This window comes from Microtus oregoni, unplaced genomic scaffold (assembly GCF_018167655.1).
Source record: "Microtus oregoni isolate MIOR12 unplaced genomic scaffold, Mior012 000045F_ref0000178, whole genome shotgun sequence".
NCBI lineage: Eukaryota > Metazoa > Chordata > Mammalia > Rodentia > Cricetidae > Microtus > Microtus oregoni.
Window position 1 is genome coordinate 8,524,826 of NW_024543219.1, and position 26,772 is coordinate 8,551,597.

Genomic DNA, 26,772 nt, shown 5'->3' on the forward strand with positions numbered 1-26,772 from the left:
CTCCTTCTTTTTAATATATATATATATATATATATGTACACACACAAATATATATGTGTATACACACACACACACACACACACACACATATATATATATATATATATATATATATATATATATTTCACTGTGTTCAATTTCTGCTGCCAGTATATGGACAGGAATTGGGGGTTGGGCATCCACTGAGACATGGTTGATCAAAGGGGTTCCAATTCTCAAACTGACTCTCCCTGAAGAGATCAACTGTCAACAGCTCCTCAGAAGCCCCGCCCCCAGAAGGGGCGTTCACTGGGGGGGAACGCAGCAGTCTAATCAAGGTTTATAGGCAGCGCATGCGCGGGTGGGCGGGGCTGTATACAGGGGGAGTCAAGGAGATCCCTGTTAAGCTTCTGGGCTCCTTCAACACCACAGAGCCTCGACCTCTGTCCCAACCGCCGCCAAGGAGCTGCCGCCTATTGTCCATCACCGCCAAGGCGCGGATCTGCTAGGACTTGGCCGCGGGTGAGCCGGGGGAGCCGACCGGTGAGGGCTCAACTTAATTGAGGGAAGCCTGGGCGTCTGAGGAGCAGTCGCGCGCATCGGCCTCTCTGCCTGGGTTGCTCGCGGCCACGCGCGAGATGTAGGACCCGGGTCAGGGGAGAGCATCCGTGGCCAGGAGTGGGTGGTGCGGCCGCCTATCCCAGCCTCCAGGGATCCGCGTTCTCCTGCTGCGAGCTTCAGTGGGTCCTGCTGCAACTTTCCTCTGATGGACAGGTGCTCAGCGGGGACATCGCAGGAAAGAGCTCCCTGGTACAGTGGATCAGCCAGGTAAGCACTGCGTGCCCTTGCAGTCTTAGGGCATTTTCCCACGCTTTCTCTGGGGGAGGGGGTGTGACCAACGCTCAGAAAACTGCATTCAGATCCTCCCATTAGGGCCCTAGTGCAGAGGCTAACACTTTCAGACCCAGGAAGTTATTGCTTTTGGTAAATAGGACTCTCAGGAGGCATGAAACAATTGATGTAGAAAACCCAGTTTTCTTTTAGTTGGGAAACTGTCTAGCCTCATTCCCACCCCATCTTGCCTCTGAAAATCTGGGTCACATTAAGTTTCTAGACTCTACTGTGAATTCAGGAATTCACAATGAAAATTGGATTGAGCAACTTTAAAAAGTATTCGGTCTTTGCTTTTCCACTCCACAATGAAGCTACTTTGGGATTTCATTGCCAAAGTGATGTGTCTTTTTGGGTTACTACCGTCACCCCCTTATCATCCCCTCTTATTTCCCAAAGTCATTTATTCGTTTCTTTAAACCTTTGGATTGCCCGGGTCTGGAGAAGTGCTCCAGTTCTTTAAAGATCATTGTCTGTAAAGACGTTCCCATGAGTTCAGGTATCTGTGAGATAAACCGGTATCGTTTTGTACAGCTTTATTTCTTGGGGCTTTCCTAACTGCATTGACCACGTTCCTTCTTAAGTTTGGGGTGGATTCATTCCACTGCATTTCCTTGGCTGGATTTATGCTATGGTTATGATTCTGTTTGAATTCCCAAGTGGAACTAGCTTAAGTGTCCTATCATTCATATTGAAGCATGATGGCCATGCCATTTCATGTTAATTTTAGTTGCATCTCTTTGGCATCTTATAAAGTTAAAATTTTCTTTGAAAAATACTGCAAATGATATTTTGCTTTATTTTCTATGTGAATAACGTAGAGAAGAGTGGCTTGGGTTTTCTGGTTTGTTTGGCTTTTATTGACTTGAAATTCAGCTCTGTTTACCTGATGAAACCAAGGGAAAATATTCTTAAGTCACAGGAATCCAGGACTCACAATCTTTGTGCTTAGTTTTCCTTTCCTGGGTGGGTGTGGTGAGGGAAAGGAGGTTGGCAGAAGTTGGAAGTTATTAGGGAGTCACATAATACAAACATAATTGCCTACAAAATCAGGTGACCAGGACTCCAGTTGCTTTCCTTCCCTGGACTGTGACAACACATAAGTTTGTGTCAGGGTTTCTTAGAATTTAACTTGCTTCACTAAATGGAGACTGTATGTAGTATAAATGATCTTTCCTGGTCTTTTTCCTCCTTAGGGACTCTGATGGGCTGTATTTTGCTATGTACTGTCTTTACTAGAAAAGTCTCTACACACAGTTGGTATTGAGCATTCGTTTGATTTGGGTGAAGTGATTGATTACCAGCTACTGATAGTGTACACGGGAGAGACTTAGTAATTCTTGGGCCTTGAACGGGATGGTAATTAGCTTGCACAACTGTGGTGAAATTTAGATTAGGAAAATTTGCTAAGGCTTCTCTCTGTTTTGAGATCGGATCTCACTATGTAACCCAGGCTGGTCTTGAACTCACAGATATCTACCTGCCTTCTGAGTGCTGGAATTAAAGGCCTAGCTTCCCTCTTTCTCTTTGTTTTAGTGTTTGTCTTGTAGTGTAGGCTGGCTTTGAACTCAGGACTTCCTTGCCTCAGTTTCTTTAGGGCTATATAGAAGGTTTATATGACTTTCCTTAGATTTCAAAACTCTTTATTTGTTGATTAATTTATTGATTTGTTCTAGAAGATGAGTGGGGTTTGGACAGTACACTGTGTACTTCCAAGAAAAGATTGCAGTTTAGAAATCTGTCCCTCACTCCTCCTCCTTGAGACTATTAAACCGCTAAACAAATTCATTCATAGCTCTTCCCACTCCTCTATTGTGAAACTGGAAGAGAGCTCAATTTAGAAGAAATTCAGTTTTTCTATTTATGTAAATTTGGTTTTAGATCCTTATCTTCTCTTCATCTGTGTTTGAAGCCTTGAGCATTTCACTTAAGTTCTGAGCTTGTTTTCTTTTCCTTGTAAGAAGTAGTAGCGTTACATGTTCTTAGGAATGCATGAAACAGTAAAAGGGACTTAGTACGCTGTCCGATATTGTGTTGTGGCTGCTTCCTGGTGGTTCAAATGATAATTTTGATACATTTTACATGACTTTAGAAAGTGTTTTTAAATGATGTTTCTGGACAGATGATAGCTCAGTTGGTAAAGACACTTGTCACCAAACCTGATGACCTGAGGTCAGCCTCCAGAACTCCACATAATAGAAGAAGAGAACCAACTTCTGAAAGTTGTTCTCTGACCTGCACATTCACCATTCACACTGTGACACTTATCCCCACTCTAAACTCACAGCTGACTGGAAAATCACAAAATGTCATTTGACCAGTAGGATGATAGAAACTGTACTGTTTCATCTCCTGTTAGCCTTCTTCTCAGTGAGATTCCAGGTGCTGTGGAAGGAAAGAATTCTGTACAACTCTGTGGTTTGGGAAATGACAAGAGATAATTGTTTCCAATACTAGCACTAGTGTGTCCGTCTTAGTGTTCTGTTGCTGTGAAGAGACACCATGACCATGGCTACTCTTAAAAAGGAAAGCATTTGATTGGAGATTGCTTACAGTTGCGAAGTTTTAGGTTTGTCATCTTGTTGGGAAGCATGGCAGCATGCGGGTACACATGGTGCTAGAGAAGTAGCCGAGAGTTCTACATCTGGATCCACAATCAACCGGAAAAGGGAGATTCTGGGTCTGGCTTTGGCTTCTGAAACCTCAAAGCCCACCCCCAGTTACATATTCCTCCAGCAAGGCCACACCTCCTACCCTGTTAACTAATGTCCCTGCCTGGTGACCAACCATTCAAATCTAAGATCCTGTGGGGGCCGTTCTTATTCAAAGCACCACAGTGTCTAAGTTACAGACAGTTTAACTTTTCCATTTTCCATTGGCCTAGAAAACAATATGGCTTTCTGACATCTCAAGTTTGCACAAGATAGAACTGGACTGGGTGTTAGCAGAATACACAGTTAAGAGACTTAAGCACACCACTCACTTGCCTTTCCAAATGCCACCATTTACAGAAGAAAGTTTTTATTAAAGTGGGTTGTACCAACTTAGTTTAGAATTTTTAAGATACCAAATGGAGTCGATATGTTTTAGAACAGTTTACCTCATGGAACCTAAAGATTGTGGATATATATATATATATATATATATATATATATACACACATATATATATCTTTGAACAAATTACCTGGGAAAGCTTGGACTTTGATCCTTGCTTTCCTTAAATTTAACTTTTAAGTTCACTGAAAGAGTCTTGAACTATAGTTATTACTGACAAGAATGAACATCCTTATGGAAGTGATTGACATTGTGCTGTGTGTTCTGCCTAGCTTACTACATTGGGGGAGAGAGAAGGAAGCTGTTAGTAGGAAGATGTTTATTTTATGCACATGTCTTCAAGTGTATAGTTTCTAGTCCATCTTAGTGTTGATCAGGTCATTGTAAGTAGATCAGACATTATTTTTATCAGTCTTTGCTGGGAGGTTAGACTGGTAGATCAGTACTGAAACACTGTGATTGAATTCTGCATTGGGCAATGGGGTACTTTGTTTTACCTCTTCAGAGCTGCATGTTGGGACATTTGTATGATATGGATGGTAAGTGAAAGAAACGGGAAGGTGTGAGGCATTTACTCTTTATGCCATGATGTAGGCTTCTTGTAGGGATTTTATTTTCTGATCATAAGCCTGCTCTTGATCTTAGAATCAGTTCCTGCCACCGCAAATAATGAATTACTCTTGAAAGGTTTGGAATTAATTAGGGTAGCACACTGCAATCAGTTGCCCTTTTTAACTTGAGGTGTCAACATAGGGGAAAGCCTTTCCTAGAAGTTAAGCATCAAGTTTTGTAGAATCCCAAGTTGGTACTCTCCTGTGATCTCTACTAAAGGACATTGCTATTTTCCGCTGTCTGATCTTGAGCAAGCCACTTTATCTTTCTCAGACTTTGTATCTTTGCTTCTTATTTCCACCTCCACCCCCACTCCCCACTATTATCCTGTCAGCTAAATGCTACTGTTGTGGGAAACAGGCCAGAAAGCCCCATACTGTTTGCTGGTGCAGTTTCATTGATCAGCACCTGGTAGGAACAAAATGGAAACCCTAGCCCTCAACGGAATACGTGTCACTCACTTCACTATTATTTTCCCCCATGGAAAGCCACGAAACTAGTATAAGACATCTGTCTGTCCTCTTGCTTGGGAACGCTGGCCTGTTGTCATTTTCTGTTTGGGTCTTCTCACATTTTCTCTCCATGAATAATTATCAGGGAGTATTTTTAAACTAACTTGGTTCAGAATGCTTGTTAATTGCAAATCACAGTGGATGCAGCAGCTGACTTTGATGCTGGGGCCTGATGTCGGGTGAAGCAGCAGTTAACAGTGAGCAGTGTCTGGATATTTAAAGCAGACTACGGAGGAGGTCAGTGTAGCTGCTGTTCTTTACTGTCATTTTCATACTTATCATTTAAAGTTAGTTCACTCAGTTTTCTCCTGTGCTAGGTGCCCTTTATTTTACCTAATTTCATCATTTCATTCTCAACCCCTCCCTCCTATGGGTGGGGACCAACAAAGAATCCTGAGAATGAAATTATTAACCAATTTTTAGGATAAGGAAAAATTACCTAGTAGGCCTTAATGTGTCATTGAGTTGATAATTATGCCCCAGAGGTCAGGCCTTTCCATATCATTGATGTTGTCACATGAAAATTTCAAGTTCATTTTAAAAACAAATCAAGTTTGTTGAGGTATTACAGAATGCAATAAATACACCCATATTGAGAACATGAGGTTTAGTACGTTATGATAAAGCATACTTGCCTGTAACTCAACAGGGTCAAACCAACATTTTTACCATTTTCAGGACTGATACACCTGCCACCTTCTAGGCTAGTCTCTTTAATGCTCATCTGTTGCCTACTCTAACATAGGCATCCCCTAGGGTACTCTGCATTTTGGTAGTGTAGTGTTATCTTCTTTGACCTGCTGCCTTTTTTTGTAAATAAGGATTTAGTTAGATGCAGCCACAACCATATCACCTAAGGCTGCTTTGGAGCTCAACACTTCTACACAAGTAATTTGTTGAGCCTTAATCATACCTAACAAGACCCAGTTATAGACATCTAATGTGAACAATACTGTATTTTTCAGCATATATTTGATGTTCTTTTAACATTCATTTAAAAGCTATGGAGGGGCTGGGTAATGGGTCAGTGGGTAAAATGTTAATGTGGTAACCTTGAGGACCAGGTATGACACCATGTGTCTGTAATCTGAGGGCTGGAAGGTGGGGACAGGAGGATCCCTGAAGCTCCTAGTCAGCTAGTCTAGCCAGTCTGTGAGCTCCATGTTCTCTGAGTAACTGTCTCAAAGACAAAGATGGAGAGTGATAGGAGGAAGACAGCTGACACCCACTGTCCTCCCTACACGCACTAGCACACGGCCTGCATCATAATGCACACACCACACACAGATGTGAGCGAGGGAAACTCAAGCTTCACTCAGTACATTGTCACTATGTCTCCTTAGTCTCCTACTTCTTTTTTAATTAATTAATTTATTTATTTATTAAAGACTTCTGCCTCCTCCCCGCCACCGCCTCCCATTTCCCTCCCCCTTCCCTATTCAAGTCCCCCTCCCTCATCAGCCCAAAGAGCAATAGGGATTCCCTGCCCTGTGGGAAGTCCAAGGACCACACACCTATATCCAGGTCTAGTAAGGTGAGCATCCAAACAGCCTAGGCTCCCACAAAGTCAGTAAGTGCAGTAGGATCAAAAAACCATTGCCATTGTTCTTGAGTTCCCAGTAGTCCTCATTGTCCACTACGTTCAGCTAGTCCGGTTTTATCCCATGCTTTTTCAGACCCAGGCCAGTTGACCTTAGTGAGTTCCCAATAAAACATCCCCATTGTCTCAGTGTGTGGGTGCACCACTCACGGTCCTGAGTTCCTTGCTTGTGCTCTCTCTCCTTCTGCTCCTGATTTAGACCTTGAGATTTCAGTCCGGTGCTCCAATGTGGGTCTCTGTCTCTGTCTGTTTACATCACGTGATGAAGGTTAATATTCAGGAGGATGCCTATATATTTTTCTTTGTGTTCACCTTCTTATTTAGCTTCTTTAGAATCATGAATTATAGGCCCAATGTCCTTTATTTATGGCTAGAAACCAAATATGAGTGAGTACATCCCATGTTCCTCTTTTTGGGTCTGGCTTACCTCACTCAGGATAGTGTTTTCTATTTCTGTACATTTGCATCCAAAATTCAAGAAGTCATTGTTTTTTACTGCTGAGTAGTACTCTAATATGTACATATTCCATACTTTCTTCATCCATTCTTCCATTGAAGGGCATCTAGGTTGTTTCCAGGTTCTGGCTATTACAAACAATGCTGCTATGAACATAGTAGAGCATATACTTTTGTTGTATGATAGGGCATCTTTTAGGTATATTCCCAAGAGTGGTACTGCAGAGTCCAGGTTGATCCTGAATTTCCTGAGAAACTGCCACAATGCTTAAGAACGTGGTTGCACAAGTTTGCATTCCCACCAGCAAAGGATGAGTGTACCCCTTTCTCCACAACCTCTCCAGCAAAGGCTGTTGTTGGTTTTTTTTATTTTAGCCATTCTGACAGGTGTAAGATGGTATCTTAAAGTTGTCTTGATTTGCATTTCCCTGATTGCTAAGTAAGTTGAGCATGATCTAAAGTGTCTTTTGGCCATTTGATCTTCTTCTGTTGAGAATTCTCTGTTCAGCTCAGTGCCCCATTTTATAATTGGGTTGATTAGCCTTTTACAGTCTAGTTTCTTGAGTTCTTTATGTATTTTGGAGATTAGACCTTTGTCAATTGCGGGCTTGGTGAAGATCTTCTCCAAGTCAGTAGGTTGCCTTTTGTCTTAGTGACAGTGTCCTTTGCTTTACAGAAGCTTCTCAGTCTCAGGAGGTCCCATGTATTCAATGATGCCCTTAATGTCTGTGCTGCTGGGGTTATACGTAGGAAGTGGTCTCCTGTGCCCATGTGTTGTAGAGTACTTCCCACTTTCTCCTCTTTCATGTTCAGTGTGTTCGGACTGATATTGAGGTCTTTAATCCATTTGGACTTGAGTTTTGTGCATGGTGATAGATATGGATCTCTTTTCATTCTTCTACAGATTGACATCCAGTTTTGCCAGCACCATTTGTTGAAGATGCTTTCTTTCTTCCATTGTATACATTTTGCTCCTTTATCAAAAATCAGGTGTTCCCAGGTTTGTGGGTCAAAGTCAGGGTCTTCTATTCCATTCCATTGGTCGACTTCTCTGTTTTTATGCCAATACCATGCTGTTTTCAATACTGTAGCTCTGTAATAGAGTTTGAAGTCAGAGATGGTAATGCCTCCAGACGATCCTTTATTGTATAGGATTGTTTTGGCTATCCTGGGTTTTTTGTTTTTCTATATAAAGTTGATTATTGTCTTCTCAAGGTCTGTGAAGAATTTTGATGGGATTTTGATGGGGATTGTATTGAATCTATAGATTGCTTTTGGTAGAATTGCCATTTTTACTATGTTGATCCTCCCAATCCAAGAGCAAGGGAGATCCTTCCATTTTCTGGTGTCCTCTTCAATTTCTTTCTTCAAAGACTTAAAGTTCTTGTCAAATAGATCTGTCACTTCCTTGGTCAGAGTTACCCCAGGATATTTTATGCTATTTGTGGCTATCATGAAAGGTGATGCTTCTCTGATTTCCCTCTCTGCCTCCTTATCCTTAGTGTATAGGAAGGCAACTGATTTTTTGGAGTTGATCTTGTATCCTGCCACATTATTAAAGGTGTTTATCAGCTGTAGGAGTTCTTTGGTAGAGTTTTTGGGGTCTCTTATGTACACTATCATATCATCTGCAAATAACAAAAGTTTAACTTCTTCCTTTCCAATATGTATCCCCTTGATCCCCTTATGTTGTCTTATTGCTATTGCTAGAACTTCAAGCAGTATATTGAAGAGGTATGGAGAGAGTGGACAGCCTTGTCATGTTCCTGATTTTAGTGGGAAGGCTTTGAGTTTTTCTCCATTTAATTTAATGTTAGCCGTCGGCTTGCTATAAATAGCTTTTATTATAGTTAGGTGACCCTTGTATCCCTAGTCTCTCCAAGACCTTTATCATAATGGGGTGCTTAATTTTGTCGAATGCTTTTTCAGCATCTAATGAAATGATTCATATGGTTTTTTTCTTTCAGTTGATTTATATGCTGGATTACATTGATAGATTTTCGTATGTTGAACCAGCCCTGCATCTCTGGGATGAAGCCTACTTGATCATAATGGATAATTTTTCTAATGTGTTCTTGGATTCAGTTTGCCAGTATTTTATTGAGAATTTTTGCGTCGATGTTCATGAGTGAAATAGGCCTGTAATTTTCTTTCTTGGTTGGGTCTTTGTGTGGTTTTGGTATCAGGGTAACGGTAGCTTCATAAATTTAATTTGGCAATGACTCTTCTGTTTCTATATTGTGAAATACATTAAGGAGTATAGGCATTAGCTCTTCTTGGAAGTTCTGGTAGAATTCTGCATTGAAACCATCTGGACCTGGGATTTTTTTGGTAGGGAGATTTTTGATAACAGTTTCTAATTCTTTGCGACTAACAGGTCTGTTTAGATCATCCACCTGGTCTTGGTTTAGCTTTGGTATATGGTACTTATCTAAAAAAATATCCATTTCTTGTGTATTTTCCAGTTTTGTTGCATACAGGCGTTTGCAGTTATATCTAATGATTCTCTGAATTTCCTCTGTGTCTGTGGTTATGTCCCCCTTTTCATTTCTGATCTTGTTAATTTGCATGTTCTCTCTCTGTTGTTTAATTAGTTTGGATAGGGGTTTGTCGATCTTGTTGATTTTCTCCAAGAACCAACTTTTTGTTTCATTGATTCTTTGGACTGTTTTCTATGTTTCTATTTTGTTGATTTCTGCCCTCAGTTTGATTATTTCCAGTCTTCTACTCCTCCTGGGCGTGTCTGCTTCTTTGTTTTCTAGAGCTTTCAGGTGGGCTGTTAAGTCCCCAATGTATGCTTTCTCCGTTTTCTTGGGGTGGGCACTTAGTGCTATGAACTTTCTTCTTTGCACTGCTTTCATTGTGTCTCATAGGTTTGAGTATGTTGTCTCTTTAATTTCATTAAATTCAAAAAAGACTTTAATTTCTTTCTTAATTTCTTCCTTGACCCAGGTGTGGTTCAGTAGTTGACTGTTCAGTTTCCATGAGTTTGTACGCTTTCTGGGGGTAGCATTGTTGTTTAATTCTAACTTTAATCCATGGTGATCTGATAAGACACAGGTGGACACTGATATTTTTTTTGTATCTGTGGAGGTTTTTTTTGTTTCTGAGTATGTGGTCAATTTTCGAGAAGGTTCCATGAGCTGCAGAGAAGAAGGTATATTCTTTCCTATTTGGGTGGAATATTCTATAGATGTCTGTTAAGTCCATTTGCTTCATTACCTCCAACAATTCTCTTAATTCTCTATTAGGTTTCTGTCTGGTCGACCTGTCCATTGGTGAGAGAGGTGTGTTGAAGTCTCCTACTACTAGTGTGTGTGGTTTGATGTCTGCCTCGAGTTCTAGTGATATTTCTTTTACATAAGTGGGTGCTTTTATTTTAGGGGCATAGATATTCAAGATTGAGACTTCATCCTGATGAATTGTTCCTATTAAGAGTATAAAGTGTCCATCTCGATCTCTTCTGAATGATTTTGGTTTGATGTCAGTTTTGTTAGAAATTAGTATGGCCACACCTGTTTTTTTCTTAGGACCATTTGCTTGAAAAACCTTGTCCCAACCCTTTACTCTGAGTAGATGCCTGTCTTTGTGGTTGAGGTGTGTTTCTTGCAAACAGCAGAATGTTGGATCCTGTTTTCGTATCTAATCTCTTAGCCTGTGCCTTTTTTATAGGTGAATTGAGACCATTAATATTAAGTGATATTAATGACCAGTGGCTGTTTACTCCGGTTATTCTTATTGCTTTTGTTAGTAGAGTTTGTGTGTCTCCCTTCTTTGAGTTATGCTGGTGAAGGGTCGCTAGATGCCTGAGTTATTGTAGGCAGTGTTGGCAATGTTGGATTCCTTGGGTTGTGATTTTCCTTCTAATACTTTCTGTCAGGCTGGATTTGTGGCTACGTATTGTATAAATTTGTTCTTATCCTGGAATGTCTTGCTTTCTCCATTGATAGTGAATGATAGCTTGGTTGGGTATAGTAGTTTGGGTTTGCATCCATGGTCTCTTAGTGTCTGTAGTACTTCTATCCAGGACCTTCTGGCTTTCATGGTTTCCATAGAGAAGTCAGGTGTAAGTCTGATCAGCTTACCTTTTTAAGTTACTAGCCCCTTTTCCTTTGCAGCTCTTAATATTCTTTCTTTAATCTGTATATTTTGTGTTTTGATTATTATATGGCGAGGGGATGGTTTTTTTTTTGATCCAGTCTGTTTTTTTTTGTTCTGTATGCTTCTTGAATATTCAAAGGAATATCTTTCTTTATGTTGGGAAAGTTTTCTTCCATAATTTTGTTAAATATATTTTCTGGGCCTTTGAGCTGTAATTCTTCTCCTTCTTCTATTCCTGTTATTCTTAGGTTTGGTCTTTTTATTGTGTCCCATATTTCCTGAATGTTTTGTGATGAGAACTTGTTGGCTTTGCTGTTTTCTTTGATCAGTGCGTATATTTTCTCCATGGTGTCTTCAGAATCTGAAATTCTTTCTTCTATCTCTTGTATTCTATTGATTATGCTTGTTTCTGTAGTCTCTGTTCATTGACCTAGATTTTCCATATCAAGCTTGTCCTCAGTTTGTGTTTTCTTCCTTCCATTTCAGTTTTTAATTCTTGAACTGTTTCCATTACCTGTTTGATCATTTTTTCTTGGTTTCCCAGGGTATCATTTACGTATTTACTCATTTCTTCAAACTTTTTGTTATACTTCTCATCCATTTCTATAAGGACATTTTTTTACATGTTGTTTAAGAAACTCTATTGCTTTCTTAAAGTCAATTTTTTCCACTTCTTCTGTGTTAGGGTGTTCAAGTCCTTCTGTTGTAAGATCATTGGGTTCTGGTGTTTTCATGTTGTTTTTCAGATTGTTGGGTAAATTCTTGCCTTGGCACCTGCCCATCTCCTCCTATCGATGCTATCTAATGGGTCTTTTAAAACAGGATCAGGCTTCCCTGCTGGCCAGGAGCCCTGCTTACAAAATGCCCTCGCTCTGTTTCCTGGCTCCTGCCATGGGCCAAAATCCCTCTCACCACTCAGAAGGGTCTTCAGGACCAGGAACAGGCTCCCTGTTCACCAGGGACCTCAGCAACAAAAGGCCTACCACTCAGCACTCCAGCCACCAAAACAAAGAAACTCCCGCTGCCCTCTGCCCCAAGTTCCAGACCCAGTGCCCAAACAGGCTAAACTGGGTGATCCCAAGACCCCGCAGAAGGGTGAGAGAGTGAAGGAGGCCCCTGGGCGCAAGCTGAAATGGGCTAGGGAAAGAGAGGTTGCAGCAGAGGAGGAACAACCCCAGCAGAGGGGACCAGTCCTCGCAGACTAACGGGGGGAGGGGGGTAAGCGGGTCGGGGAATGCCCCCGCTCCATTTCCTGTGTCCCCCGTGGGGCAGGAATACTCTCCCCACTCAGGAGGGTCTTCAGGGACAGAACCAGGCTCCTCGTTCACCAGTGGACCTTGCCAATAAAAGGCCTACCACTCTGCAGGCTAGCCCCCAAAAAACCTATTAAAAAACTTGATTTAATTGTAGCGGGCCGATCTGCTCTCAGTGTGGACTTCACTGTTTCATGCTTTGACTATCCCGCGCGCCGCATCTGCGCACTGGTCTCCGCCGCGTGTGTCTGCCAGTCTCCTACTTCTTTCATTCTCTAAAATTATATCCTTTATATTTATTCAAATTTGCTGACTTTAGTGTGTAATGTCCTACAGATTTTGACAAATGTGTATATTAATCTAACCACTGCTTGAATTAGAATAATTCATTTGTCCTTCTAGATTGGTCTGTATCTTTTGTAGTCATCCAGGTTTTAATTCCTAATGCTCAGAAACCATTAATATGTTTTCTATCATCATCTGGTTTTTGTTAGTTTGTTGATTGTTTGTTTTGTTGTTGTTGGTCCTTTTTAGGACCTATGTTCAATCCCTAGTAGCAGATAGCCCTGTATATGGTGGTAGATGTCTATAATCCCTGAACTTGGGGTGGAGTAGAATGGGTAGAGGCTAGAAGATCACACATTTGAGATTATCTATTTTTACACAGAGTTCAATCCTACCCTGAATTATATAAGTCCTGTCTCAAAATTTATGTGTGTGTGTGTGTGTGGGGGTGTCATTAAAAATGGAATTGTATAGACTTAGCTTTTTGTATGTTAACTGATGCTATCTTTACATGTGATTATTTTCTATCTCTTGGCGATATATCTGTTCAAAACTCTCTACTATAAAACTTCAGCTAATTGAACCAAAAACCCTAATTCTAACCCTAACCTCTTACCATAACCTTGTATATGTGCAGTTGATTATTATTTTAAAATGCTATCTTCTAATATGTTGCTTATGTTTTTATCCCTTTCTTCCACCTTCCTTCAAGGGTCTTGTATATAGTAGGTTGGCCTGAAAGTCTGTAGTTGAGGATGGATTTGAACTTCTGATCCTCCTGTCTTTACTTCCTGAGTGCCGGGAGAACTGGGGTATGTCAGTGCATTGGGTTCATATGGTGCTGTGATTGAACTCAGTGTCTTAGTATTCTACCAACCAAACTGTATTTCATCAATTTTTATTATTATTCAAGTGTGCTAAAGAACACAACTTCGACTAGAATACATAGGTAATACCTTACTTAGCACTGAGCTATATGCTTCCTGATTTTGGTTTAGGTTTTGAAGCACTGGGATCATTCCTAGAGCCTCTTACATGTTAGACAAGGGCTCTGCCATTGAGCTAAATATATAAATCTAGTCAGCAACTATTTTGATTAACACTGGATTGAATCTGAAAATACTCAGGGGTAAGTGTTGTCTTTGTGTTATTGAGTCATGAAATGGATGATCTGCTAATCTAGGTCTTTGGTTCATTATTGGTGTTGTGCTTTTCAGCAGTTGAATCATGCATTTTTATAAAGCTTTATTTATACAGACCTTGGTTCCGTATATGTGGTTTCAGGGTCCATGGTTTCAGTGTCAGTAAGCCGGATGATATGGTACAGTAGGATATTTTGAGGGAGAAGAGACCAGGAGTGCTGGGTAGTGTTTTTGTTTGTTTGTTTCTTTCTTTTTTTGTCATCTTGACACAAGCTAGAAGAGGTGAAATCAGTGTGAAGATTTCTTCAGGGTCAGCATGCAGAACCTGTGGTCCAGAGTGACCAAGCTTGGTAATAGCAAGAGTCTCCCAAGTAGGACTGCTTTTAGCAGCATGTAAGCTGCAGTATTGAGAGGCCCATGGTGAGAAGCTGAGACTTGGCACCATGTAGCCGAATCAAAATTCCCTCAAGAGACCAGGAGAGGCTATTGATAAAGATATAGCCTTGGTTCTAGTGGATACCCCCAAAGACAGTGACAGATGTGGAGCTGGCCTGAGCTTCTGAGACAAAGTGTGCGTCAGATGGCAGAGCCAGAGAAATAAGCTGCCTGAGCTCTGGAGCCCAAATCCGTGCTTCTAGGAGTTAGACATGGCTGTTTTACACTGTTGTAATTTGGTTTTGCTTAAGCATGGTTGCAAATGTACCATTGCTCTTCCCTCTTGTAATAAGAAATTATATAACTTATTTTTTTTATTTTCAAGATCCCTCAGTTGCATTTTGAATTTTAAGGAGGAATGAATGTGGGACTTAAAACATGTACTGTTCTATGTTGTGAAATTAATGGAAACTTAAGATGAACTTTTTGGTTATTAGAATCTGAAATATATCACTTCGATGTCTTATTTTTTCCAGCTGATGGCTGTGCTAAAGGTGGTGCCTATTTGACTCTTTTTAAATTTTAAATTTTCTGTATCCACGGTTCGCTTAGAGAACTCAGAATGATTTGAGTGCTGCCTCTGTAGAAGCACATCTCCTCGTCTGGCATTGAGTTTTGTCTGGTCTATAGTAGGTGCTTTTCTGAAGTGGACTGTGGCATTGAATGAAATAATTTATTACTTTTGACAAGCTGAAGCTGATTTTTTAAAATTTCCCCTTAGGCTCCCTCAACAGAATGACTAGATTCTGAGCACAAAAGAACTGTCCTGTGCTAGAGACTTTGCCTTTGCTGACTTCCTTAGGAAAATGCTGTGTCAACAAGAGGTGAGAAACTGAGCACTGTTAGATGTCAGAGCTCTGCTGTAGTGTCATGGTCATCTGGAAAAGAGAAATATGGCAGGTTTATACTAACACAAGATAAAGCTTTATTGGAAATGAATAAAAACTAAAAGTTCTGTCTGGTGTCATCTACGTTATGACTGCAGCTTCCATGGCAGATCAGGATCTTATTCTGTAGTAGGGAAAATGGTAGAGAAACGGCCTTGAAAATTGTCTTCTAGACACGTGGCTTCCTTGGTGAGCACACTGTCTTACTTTGGTGACTCACCTTTTGTTTACTCTTAAAGGAGTGGCCAGAGGAGTTTCTTAGACAAGAAATAGGACAGAGACTGATTCGTATTATTGAGGATTACTTTAAGATTTGATGACTTCCTACCTTGTATGGAATAGATGACTTTAACTGTTATTAAAACATGCTGCATTTGTAATAATACTGTGTCTAATGCTTTCCTAGGACAAGGGCATCCTTTTTGTCATTGTTTATAGCCTCAACATCCAGAGGGAGCCGAATCTTAGTCTGGATAATCTCTCCAGGGAAACTTTAGTACCTGATGGCAGGAAGGAGAAAAATTCTGAGAGCTTGGCATGTATATTTAATTAAAACTTTATCATAAATACGGGTCACTTCTTCACAGTGCTAGATAAGTTTTGGCCATAGGGCCAGGAAGATAAGCTCACCTGGTAAAAGTGCATGATGTGCAGGATTCTTTTGGGGTCAGACTCTGGAACCCATGTGATAGCTCAGGGTAGCTGTAGGTGTCTGTAAGCTTAGTGCCTGACTCGATAGCTAGAAGGGAGAGCCTCCTGCACACTGCCTGCCTGATGCTTGATCTGGAATAGGTGATGCAGTTTGAGATCCTTTGTAAAACAGTTGTCTTTAGATATTATCTTTAAGTTTATGATTTTTTGTGTATGTGTGTACGAGTGAGCACACATGCATGTATGTGTGCCGCACTGTGCATGTGAAGGTCGGAGGACAATTAGTGGGAGTCCGTTTTCTTATCATATGGGTTGCAGGGATTAAGGTTTGATGGTAAACACCTTAAACTGCTGAGCCATACGGCTAGTCCTACTTTTAATACTTGTTTTTATCTTTTACTTAATCTTATTTATTTATTGGGTCAGAGCATGCCTGCTGTGGTGCACATGTGGAACTCAGAGACTGAATCCTGGTTCTCTGCAAGAGCAGCAAGTGCTCTTTGCTCTTAACCCTTGAGCCAATCTCTGTAGTCCCCAAATAACAAAGTAGAGTACATTTGGTTCTTTGTGTTTTTAAAGTAACACAAACATACACACATACACACACATACAAACACACACATAGATATGTGTGTGCATTTATATAAACATTTATATATGTAAATATATATAAATTTTTATGTAGTTTTTTTTATTGAGAAAAGGAAAAAAAAGTTTCCGCCTCCTCCCAGCCTCCCATTTCCCTCCCCCTCCTCCCACCCTTCTCCCGCTCCCCCCAATTCTCCCCCCTCCCTCTCCAGTCCAAAGAGCAGTCAGGGTTCCCTGCCCTGTGGAAAGTTATTCAGTGTCTGTGTCCTACAGAATATTGTTAGCTGTCCTGGGACTCACTGTGGAAACCAGGTTGACCTTAAACTCAAGAGATTTGAGCAGGTCTGTTTCCCGGGTGCTGGAGTTGGAAACATATATATTTTTTTTAGTGTCTTTATTTGCTAGTTAATTCTGAGACAGAATCTCCCTATGTAGCCTTTCCTTGTCTTAACTCAGATTTGTAGAGATCTTCTTGCTTCTGCCTCTAGAGTGCTAGAATTAAAAATGTGTGCTACCACATTTGATTTCACATTTTATTTTTTTTTATTATTTTTGTGTTTGTGCTTTGTGTCTGTGCACTACTTGCTTACAGTGTCCCCAGAGATCATAAAAGGCCATCGGATCCCCAGGAACTGGAGTTACAGATTTGTGAGCCACCACATATGGTTTGGTCATTGAACCCTGGTCCTTTGGAAGAACAGCCAATGCTCTTAACCACTGAGCCATCACTCCAGTCCCAATTTTATTGATTTTCAATATTGAGTTTTAAATAGCATCTCACACTAATACATAGTACTATACAAACTGAAACATCTTTTATAAAATATGACATGATCTCTTTCCAGGACATTAGTAAGACAGATATTTTATCAAAGCAGATTCTCCCTATGTTAGACTATTTTCTTCTTCAGTAGACTGTTTCTTTTAAATACAATTACAAGACTGCTGTGATTTATATAAAATTATCTTTGGTATTATGATGTGTTTTCATATTTCCACATAAGATTTAGTTATCTTTTTCCCTTTGGGGATAACTTTTCTTCATACAGTGCATCCCCACTTTGTATTTTGTGAAGAACATACTTTTGTTAAGGTAAATGTATACCTTAAGTTTTATGCTTCATAGTTTGGGTAGTGTTTGTAAAAATGTTGATTTTTTTCATGTTTTTGATTTACACCATCATCTTCAAAGCTTTCACTTGAAGCCATAAGAAGAACAATAGACTGTTTATCATGGCTCCTTTTGTACAGCAGTGCATGCTAGACCGTGAATTCTGTGAAATTACAAAGTTCTCTGCCCTGACCATGATAAAGTATTATTTGACTGCTTTGCCCAAAGTTCTGTACCAGTGTGATGCTCACCACTTGAGTAGTTAGCTCCCGAGGATATGCACCCTTCAGTGGAGACAGTTCTTCCTTGATGATTCCTCTAGAAGATGCCTCAGGACCATATAGGAATCCAGAAGAAAAATGGCTTATTCTTCCCCTTGATGCCTGTAAAAATGGCCAGGGGCAAGTTCACTAAAATAACAGCAGTATGATTTTGATTTTTTGTGATGAAAATGTTAAGCCCAGTACAGGTGTTCTGCAAGATGAGTTTGAAGCTCACAACTGTAAGAGGTTGGGATTGCATAGACAAGTTTAAATGTTCACAACTGGAAGAGGATGTGACTGCATAGACGAGTTTGTATGTTCACAACTGTAAGAGGATGTGACTGCGTAGACGAGTTTAAATGTTCACAACTGGAAGAGGATGTGACTGCATAGACGAGTTTGAACGCTCACAATTACACTCTTATAATAACAATAGAGACTGCTTACCATATTTTCTGGCTGTGGAGTATGAGGCTCAGAAAGGTAGATCACTTGCTCAACATTAGGACTTAAACTAATGAGGATCTGGCTTTCAAACCCAAACACTTCTGTATGCTTCAGTCTAAGAGACATGGAAATACTTAACAGAAAAGGATATCCACTGTGAGCTATGACTCTGGCAGAGCCTTATGTAACTTTGACTTTGTCAGTTGACTTATTGTTATGCATCATTTTCTATTTTATGATCTATTAAGCTAGGGTCACCAGATAGTTCTTATGCATCATGAAAGATATTGGGTTCCCATCACTCCCATAATGAGAAGTCCATCTAGAAATTCAGGAGTGGATATAATGCAAATAAGTAACACTTAGAAATACTTGACATTATTAAGAAAAATTTTTTATTGAAATCTGTTGCTTCTCTTTCCACACTTGAAAATTTGAAGAGGGTCTTACATGTGTAGTAATTCGAGCGGCAGGGCTGCGTCCCCAGCACCCCAGCCGCCCGCATGGCTAGCTTTACCCGAAATAACAACACACAAACTGTATTCATTTAAACACTGCTTGGCCCTTTAGCTCTAGCACTTACAGACTAATTCTCACATCCCAATCAACCCATCTCTAATAATCTGTGAGAACCGGTCTTACCGGGAAGATTCTAGCCTAGTCCATCCTGGGTCGGAGCTTCATGGCGTGTGTCTGCCCAGGAGCGGGGCATGGCGTCTCTGTGAGGCGTCTGCTCCCAAGAGGAGAGCTGTCGAGTCTGACCTCACTTCCTCTTCCTCCCAGCATTTTGTTCTGTTTACTCCACCCACAGGGCCAAGCAGTTTCTTTATTGCTTAACCAATGAAATCAACAGATTGATATATGACACTCCCACATCATACATGTATTCTTATGTACCTGGATGTAAATTATATGTGGCATTATATACTTGGAGACAACAGATTATAAAATATTTCATAAACTTGGGTTTATATACAATTAACTACATGGTATAATTAATTTAATGGCTATATGCCATTTCATTAGTTGACTTAGATTTATCCTTAGGTCACTAATTATCTGTTTTGAATATTTATGTTGCATTTCTCTGTCCTCTCTTGCTCCCCATTGCTCCCTTCTTCCTTTCTGCTACTTACTGACATTGTTGTCCTATAACATATATCTGTGTATCCTTGGTTACGTCCTCACACAGAAATAGAATTGCGAGCACAAACGGGTTTGCATCAGCAGCTGTTAGTAGATAGTGCTGAGTTGTCTGTGGAAAGCATCTGTCATTCACAGTTTCACCTGTAGTCATGAGTGCCTGCTTCCCATTTCACAGTTTTATTTTTTCCTTTCTTTAGAGTCTTGGTGTTTATCCCAGGCTGACCTTGAACTCAGTGATAGTCTTTCTTTATCCTCTCCAGTGCTTGGTTTGCAGGTGTGTGCCACCATGCCCATCTCTCAGTAGAAAACTTTTAATGTTTTTTTTGGGGGGGTTTTATTTTTTTTCTTCTTTTTAATTAAAAATTTCCACCTTCTCCCCCTCCCCCCACTCCTCTCCCCCTCCCTCTCCAGTCCAAAGAGCAGTCAGGGTTCCCTGCCCTGTGGTAAGTCCAAGGTCCTCCCCCCTCCATCCAGGTCTAGGAAGGTGAGCATCCAAACAGGCTAGGCTATACAGTAGGATCAAAACCCAGTGCCATTGTCCTTGGCTTCTCATCAGCCCTCATTGTCCGCCATGTTCAGAGAGTCTGGTTTATCCCATGCTTTTTCAGTCCCAGTTCAGCTGGCCTTGGTGAGCTCCCAATAGATCAGCCCCACTGTCTCAGAGGGTGGGTGCCCTCCTCACGGTTCTGACTTTGTTGCTCATGTTCTCTCTCCTTCTGCTCCTCATTGGGACCTTGGGAGCTCAGTCCGGTGGTCCAATGTGGGTCTCTGTTTGTATTTCCATCCATCGCCAGATTCTATGGTGATGTGCAAGATATTCATCAGTGTGGATATAAGATAGGGCCATTTCAAGCACCCTCTCCTCAGCTGCCCAAGGAATTAGCTGGGGACATCTCCCTGGACAAATAGGAACCCCTCTAGAGTCAAGTCTCTTGCCAACCCTAAAATGGCTCCCTTAATTAAGATATATACTTCCCTGCTCCCATATCCACCCTTCCTTTATCCCATCCATCCCATTCCCCAAGCTGTCCCCATCCTCCCCTTCTCACTCTTCTCTCCCCATTTCCCCTTACCCCCATCCCACTCCACCCCCAAGTTCCCAATTTTTGCCTGGTAATCTTGTCTACTTCCAATATCCAGGAGGATAACTATATGTTTTTCTTTGGGTTCACCTTCTTATTTAGCTTCTCTAGAATCATGAATTATAGGCTCAATGTCCTTTATTTATGGCTAGAAACCAATAATGAGTGAGTACATCCCATGTTCCTCTTTTTGGGTTCGTGTTTCCTCAATCAGGATAGTGTTTTCTATTTCCATCCATTTGCATGCAAAATTCAAGATGTCATTGTTTTTTAATACTGAGTAGTACTCTAATATGTATATATTCCACACTTTCTTCATCCATTCTTCCATTTAAGGGCATCTAGGTTGTTTCCAGGTTCTGGCTATTACAAATTATGCTGCTATGAACATAGTTGAACAAAGGCTTTTGTAATATGATAGGGTATCTCTTGGGTATATTCCCAAGAATGGTATTGCTGGGTCCTGGGGTAGGTTGATCCTGAATTTCCTGAGAAAGCGCTACACTGATTTCCACAGTGGTTGCACAAGATTGCATTCCCACCAGCAATGGATGAGTGTACCAATTATTAATGTTTTTAATGCCATAAAATTACCAGATTATTAGTAACCAGTAATAAATTAAATAATCCTGTGCTTTTGTTTGTCTTTTCTTTTTAAATTAATATTGTTCATTTTTGTTTCTACAGAATAAATTGATTTTAGATTTAATCTATAAAGTTTTATGTATATGTTTAAAGTTGAAAACTACAAAGCATGTGAAATACATGTAGTCTGAGAACAGAATTGTTAAACTTCTGTGACCAAGAATGCTCATGGCTCTTGCAGAGAACCTGGGTTTGGTTCCTCAGAATCCATGTGATGGCTCACAACCATCTGTAACTCCAGCTCTATTGGATTAATAGTCTCTGCAGGTTCTAGGTATACACATGGTATACATATAGATGTGTAGGCAGAACTTTCACATCCAAATCTTAAATATTTTTAAAATTATTTATTTATTTTGAATGTGTTTGTAAGCACATTCTGCGTGCCTCTGCCTGAATACTGTGATTAAAGCTGTATTCTGCAGTGCCTGGCTATCTTTGCTTCTATAAATGTATATCATATTCTTAGTGAGGGACTATGGCTGAATTTATCTTGGTATTATGTAGTTTTATGATTGTGTCATATTCTTTCCACTCTCATTGTGGCCTCAGATTGGTATTCACTTTTGAGTTCTAGCTTCCTTGTGTGTAAAGTGGGAAAAGTGACCCTCACTATGTACACAGAGCTGGTTGCAAGACATGTGCACTTAGTGAGTGTTGCGCACACACTTTCTTGGGAAGATTTAGTGTAGATGCTGGTGTAAGGGATTGGAAGGCTGAAAAGATGGTACTGTGCCGCAGGCATGACCACTACTCATGTGGGATGTCCTTCTGTATTTGTGTTGCTTTTATTGGTTGATGAATAAAGCTGTTTTGGCCAATGGCTTAGCAGAGTAAAGTCAGGTGAGAAATACAAACAGATATATAGACAGAGGGTAGGCAGACTCAAGGAGATGATATGTAGTTGCTGAAGAAGAAAGATGCCAGAATCTTACCAGTTGGCCACTGCCTCGTGGTGATACAAAGATTAATAGAAATGGGTTGATTTAAGATATAAAACCTAGCTAAGAATATGCCTAAGACATTGGCCAAACATTGTTGTAATAATATATAATTAATATAGTTTGTGTGATTAATAAAGTCTGGGTGGCCAGGAAACTAAAGTGCAGTCACCATTTGCCTATGGTGCCCACCGTCTGTGGCATGGATCCATGTAAAACCTAAAATAGCTTAAAATAGAGGGCTTCTAGACCCACAAAAACAGAAGCCAAGTGCAGCTTCTTGGTAGCCACATTTTTTAGATTATTTGCTGGTGGCAAACAGAGGTGAGACTCCTGTAAGAGAAGCTTCCTGACTCAGCATTAGCAGTGAAACCTGTGAAACTCCTTTAAGAGTCAGCTTCCTGGTTCATGCTGGTGGTACAAATGGTCTGACTTGTAGGGCCAGGTCTGCCCTTGTTCCTGGGGTGCATCTGGAGGACAGTTTCTGGTCAGCTGACAAAGCATTCTGTTTGTCCCTGTACTTCCCCTGCCCCACCTGGTGATTAGCTGTAGGGCATTGACTCCATTGTTGATGTGGTAATTTCCCACCTGCCTGGGTGGAGGTCCTTGTGCAGCAGTTAGGTAGTCCCCAAGTCTGAATAAACTGGCATTTGGCTGATCTCCTTTCGAATGACCCAGGTCTCTTTGTGTGTTCTTTCAATCTCCAGGCCCTTGCCAGACTCTCACAAGGTACAGTGGCACGTGAATTGTACCGAGGGTTTAACACAGAATCGGGTGTTACATTGACTCTATTGGGAGGTCCTGTATGGATCACATATAGGGTTTGAGAGGTGCATGCAGCAAATTGCTTAATGAAAGCAACATAGACTGCTGCATCCCTGGAGCTGGGGCAGTGAACATGGCTCCCAGAGCTGGCAGAGCCAGCTGCCATATTGAAAGGACAAGACAGCAGAGCCAGCATCCAGGGCTGCCTTGACCACACTACTTATCACTATAAAATTCTCCTTGTCAGAAAAGTTTTTTAGATACATAATAGGACAAATTAAGACATAAAAGACTTCTGAACAAGACACAGTGTATTTAAAACTATATGTAAGCTTATAAGAAGACAGACAATATTATATATGATATAGTAAAGAAGACAGACAATATTATATATTATTATATGTTAAAAAAGACAGACAATATATATTAAAGGAATAAGGATAATAAATATTAAAAATAATAGAAAGAAAAAGCTATATAAATATGGAAAATACACAGGGAGTCTGGTTTATGTATATTACTGTGTTTTCTTTGAATTTCTTGACTATAAAGAGACATTTGATTCTGGGGACTACTAGATTAAAGCAACATATATTTTAAAGGTATCTTGACTTCAAAATTTGAGTCTAAGGATATTTTACTTTGGAAAAGAGGTTCTGCATTTGTTTCCACAGAAGATGAAAACCTGTGGATTCTTTCCAGGCTAATGTGATTTGATAGAACAAGACCCCCTGATAGTTCTCCATGAATGATAAAAATACTTCCCCCAGCAAATAGCAAGAAGCAGTTTGGAGAAAACTATACTCAAATTCCCAAAATGATTGTTTATAAATGTTTGTTTTCATTTACAGGGGATTGATTATAAATGATTAAATGCTCACAGTCAATCTTTTTCTAAAAATAAGGGTTTTGGGCTGCTCGCTCGGCTGTGGTGGTGATGGGCTTCTGTTGCATTTTGTCACCCTAGCAGAAGCCAGGACTCTGGAACCCTTTCTGCTGCCTGTGGATCTTCTGTACTGACAGTTTACCAGAAAGCTCCAGCCGCTGCACATTTGCTTCCAACCTACCACTGTTAGACACTTCCTGCCACCCATCCTTTCCTCTTGGAGAGGAAACGTCAATACATCACCGTCAGTAAGGAGTCTCTCACCTCGACTGTTGTGGTTGCCCTTACCATCATGCTGAAGAATAAAGGCAAAGGAGGCTAAAACAAGCGCAGAGGTAAAAATGAAAATGAATCTGGAAAACGAGAGTTGGTGTTTCAAGAAGATGGGCAAGAGTATGCCCAGGTGATCAAAATGCTGAGAAATGGACAGTTGGAAGCAGCATGTTTCGACAGTGTAAGGAGGCTGTGCCACATTAGAGGAAAGTTGAGAAAAAAGGTTTGGATAAATACCTCAGACATTATATTGATTGGTCTATGAGACTATCAAGATAACAAAGCTGATGTAATCTTAAAGCATAATGCAGATGAAGCAAGAAGTCTGAAGGCGTATGGAGAACTTCCAGAACATGTAAAAATCAATGAAACAGACACATTTGGTCCTGGGGATGATGATGAAATCCAGTTTGATGATACTGGAGATGATGATGAAGATATTGATGATATCTAAGCTAACCTAAGCATGCTACATCCCAAGTTTTCTGAAGATAGTTTTCTGAAGATACTTGGGATCTTGACCTTCAGCTGTTTAGTAAAACTTCTTTTAGCATGAGTATGACTTGTTAAACCAGATCGATGTATTTTTATTTTTTTAAGTATTTCTTTGAAAACCAAAGATGTTATCGTAAGAGACATGTTAACCCTTTGTTCTTATAGATGTAACTGAACTTAGGGGTAGAGCAGTGTGCATTGTTGAGACTGCCTTTCCATTTGTGACGCTTCATTTCTGGTACGTGAGTGCTTTGTGTCAGCAGTTCTGCTGACATCCTGGGCTGAATATGCCCCAGTTCCAGCACATCTGCTTCAGGCCCTTATGCCTTGAGACTTGAGTCAGATTTCCACATTTGTAGTCAGAATGCAGCTGTTTTTGTACTTATGGAGCCATGCCATTTTATACTTTACATATTCTGTACATGTTAGCCTTTATGTTGTTGCCACCCATAAATAGGCATTTCGCAGTGCCGTTTTTAAATTACATCAGTAGCAATTTTGAGTTTTAAAAATTAGCCATTGCAGAAATTAAACACTTAGGTGATAATCATCTTGACTTTAGAAATACAGTAGTTGACAATGTTTATATGTAATTTTTACTTTCCTAAGGCATTCACAAGATTTGAAAATAAAAAGTGAAATAAATATGTTCTGATACTTGCATAGAGAAGGGGGTTGTTAATAGCACATAAAACATTCTTTTATTTTGCAAAGTAGGTTGTGTAAAAAGTCATTTCCAAAAGTTAGCTACTGTATTGAGGCTTTGAATAATTTAATTGCTGTGTATGGTTTAAAGTTAATTACATAATTGTATAAACACAGTCTTCCTTAACCTAAGCATAGGTTAAAGGGAGAGGAGCCGCAGTTTACTGCAAAGGCAGTCCCTGTTTCCTGAACGGCAGAGTCCAGAAGAGAAGCCCAGTGAAATATGTTGGCATAAAAACACTTTTTCCTTTTAATATGTTTATTGTCTCTCTGGTATGTAACAAAAATAAATGACTGGGTGATTTTTAGTTAAAAAAATAAGGGTTTTGATATAAAGATGAATACTTTGCATTTTTAAGGATTTTGGTCTATTCATACAAATTTAAGGTTGATTTTATACACTGTGTATATGTATTTATGCTCTTCTTTAAATATGGTTTATTTAAAAATACAATGTAAAATTAAAAATTTATGGATTGATAGATAGTCATCTATAGTTGTCAAACTTGTAGTCATGCTAGTTAAGTTTTCTAGATTACAGAGATATTGCAGATGGATAGGTAGTCTTCAGTCTTTTCAAAGCCCTACAGAATATGGCATTTAAAAGGTTTTAAGAATTTAGACATTTCTCAACAGTGAGAGATTTCTGCTTCTGGCAGCTCTGATTACTTCAAAGAGGTTGATGGTCATCAAAGAAACTTGCTATGGAATTTGCCTTCAATGTGACAAAATTAGCCATTTGGGCAAGAAACTGCTCTTATCTGGACTGTATGAACTACATATGCAGGAGCCACAGAAAAGTGACTGACTTCTGAACTTTCCAAAAAGCAGAATGGTCCTTTAGGATTCTTGCTTCACAGAGGGACCTGCTAGACATTCTGCAGGATACAGAAGAAAGTAACCGAAAAACTGCCAATATAGGCAAACCAGTCTCTCAGATTTCCTGCTTCACAGAAAAGTCTGCTAGATCCTATGGGCCTGTATACTGAAATGGATGCCCCAATAGTACAAAAGAACTTTGGGTGGCTGTCCAGGCAGCGAGATGTCTCTGTCATTTCTAGATCTTTAAAAGTTGCTTACAATGCATTTCTTGTTTGCTTAAGTAATATTATATCCTTTTAGGGTCTTTGATAGTGTTGAAGACAGACAGTTATAGTTTTCCTTAGTTACAATAAAAGATAAATTAGATATAAAACTTTTGATTCACAAAGATAAGATAGATGATAGAATATTTTCTTTAATTTCTGCCTAGTACAAATAGACTAAATATTGTAACTGTAATTCTTAATTGATGCCTGTTTTGCTATCTGTAACTTTACTATGTTTAAGTTAAACCCTTCCATTTTATTTAGACAGAATAGGGGAGATGATATGGGATGTCCTTCTGTATATGTATTGCTTTTATTGGTTGATAAATAAAGCTGTTTTGGCCAATGGCTTTGCAGAGTAAAACTAGGCAGCTAAATATGAACAGAGATATAGAGAAAGAGTAGGCAGAGTCAAGGAGACACCACGTAGCTGAAGGAGAAAGATACCAGGACCATACCTGTAGGCCATGTCCTCAT

General features: G+C 40.0%; 1 pseudogene; it reads left to right on the plus strand.

The window, feature by feature from the left end:
* Positions 1–360: 360 nt before the first annotated feature.
* LOC121435006 lies at positions 361–25,357 on the plus strand (annotated as a pseudogene).
* Positions 25,358–26,772: the final 1,415 nt, after the last annotated feature.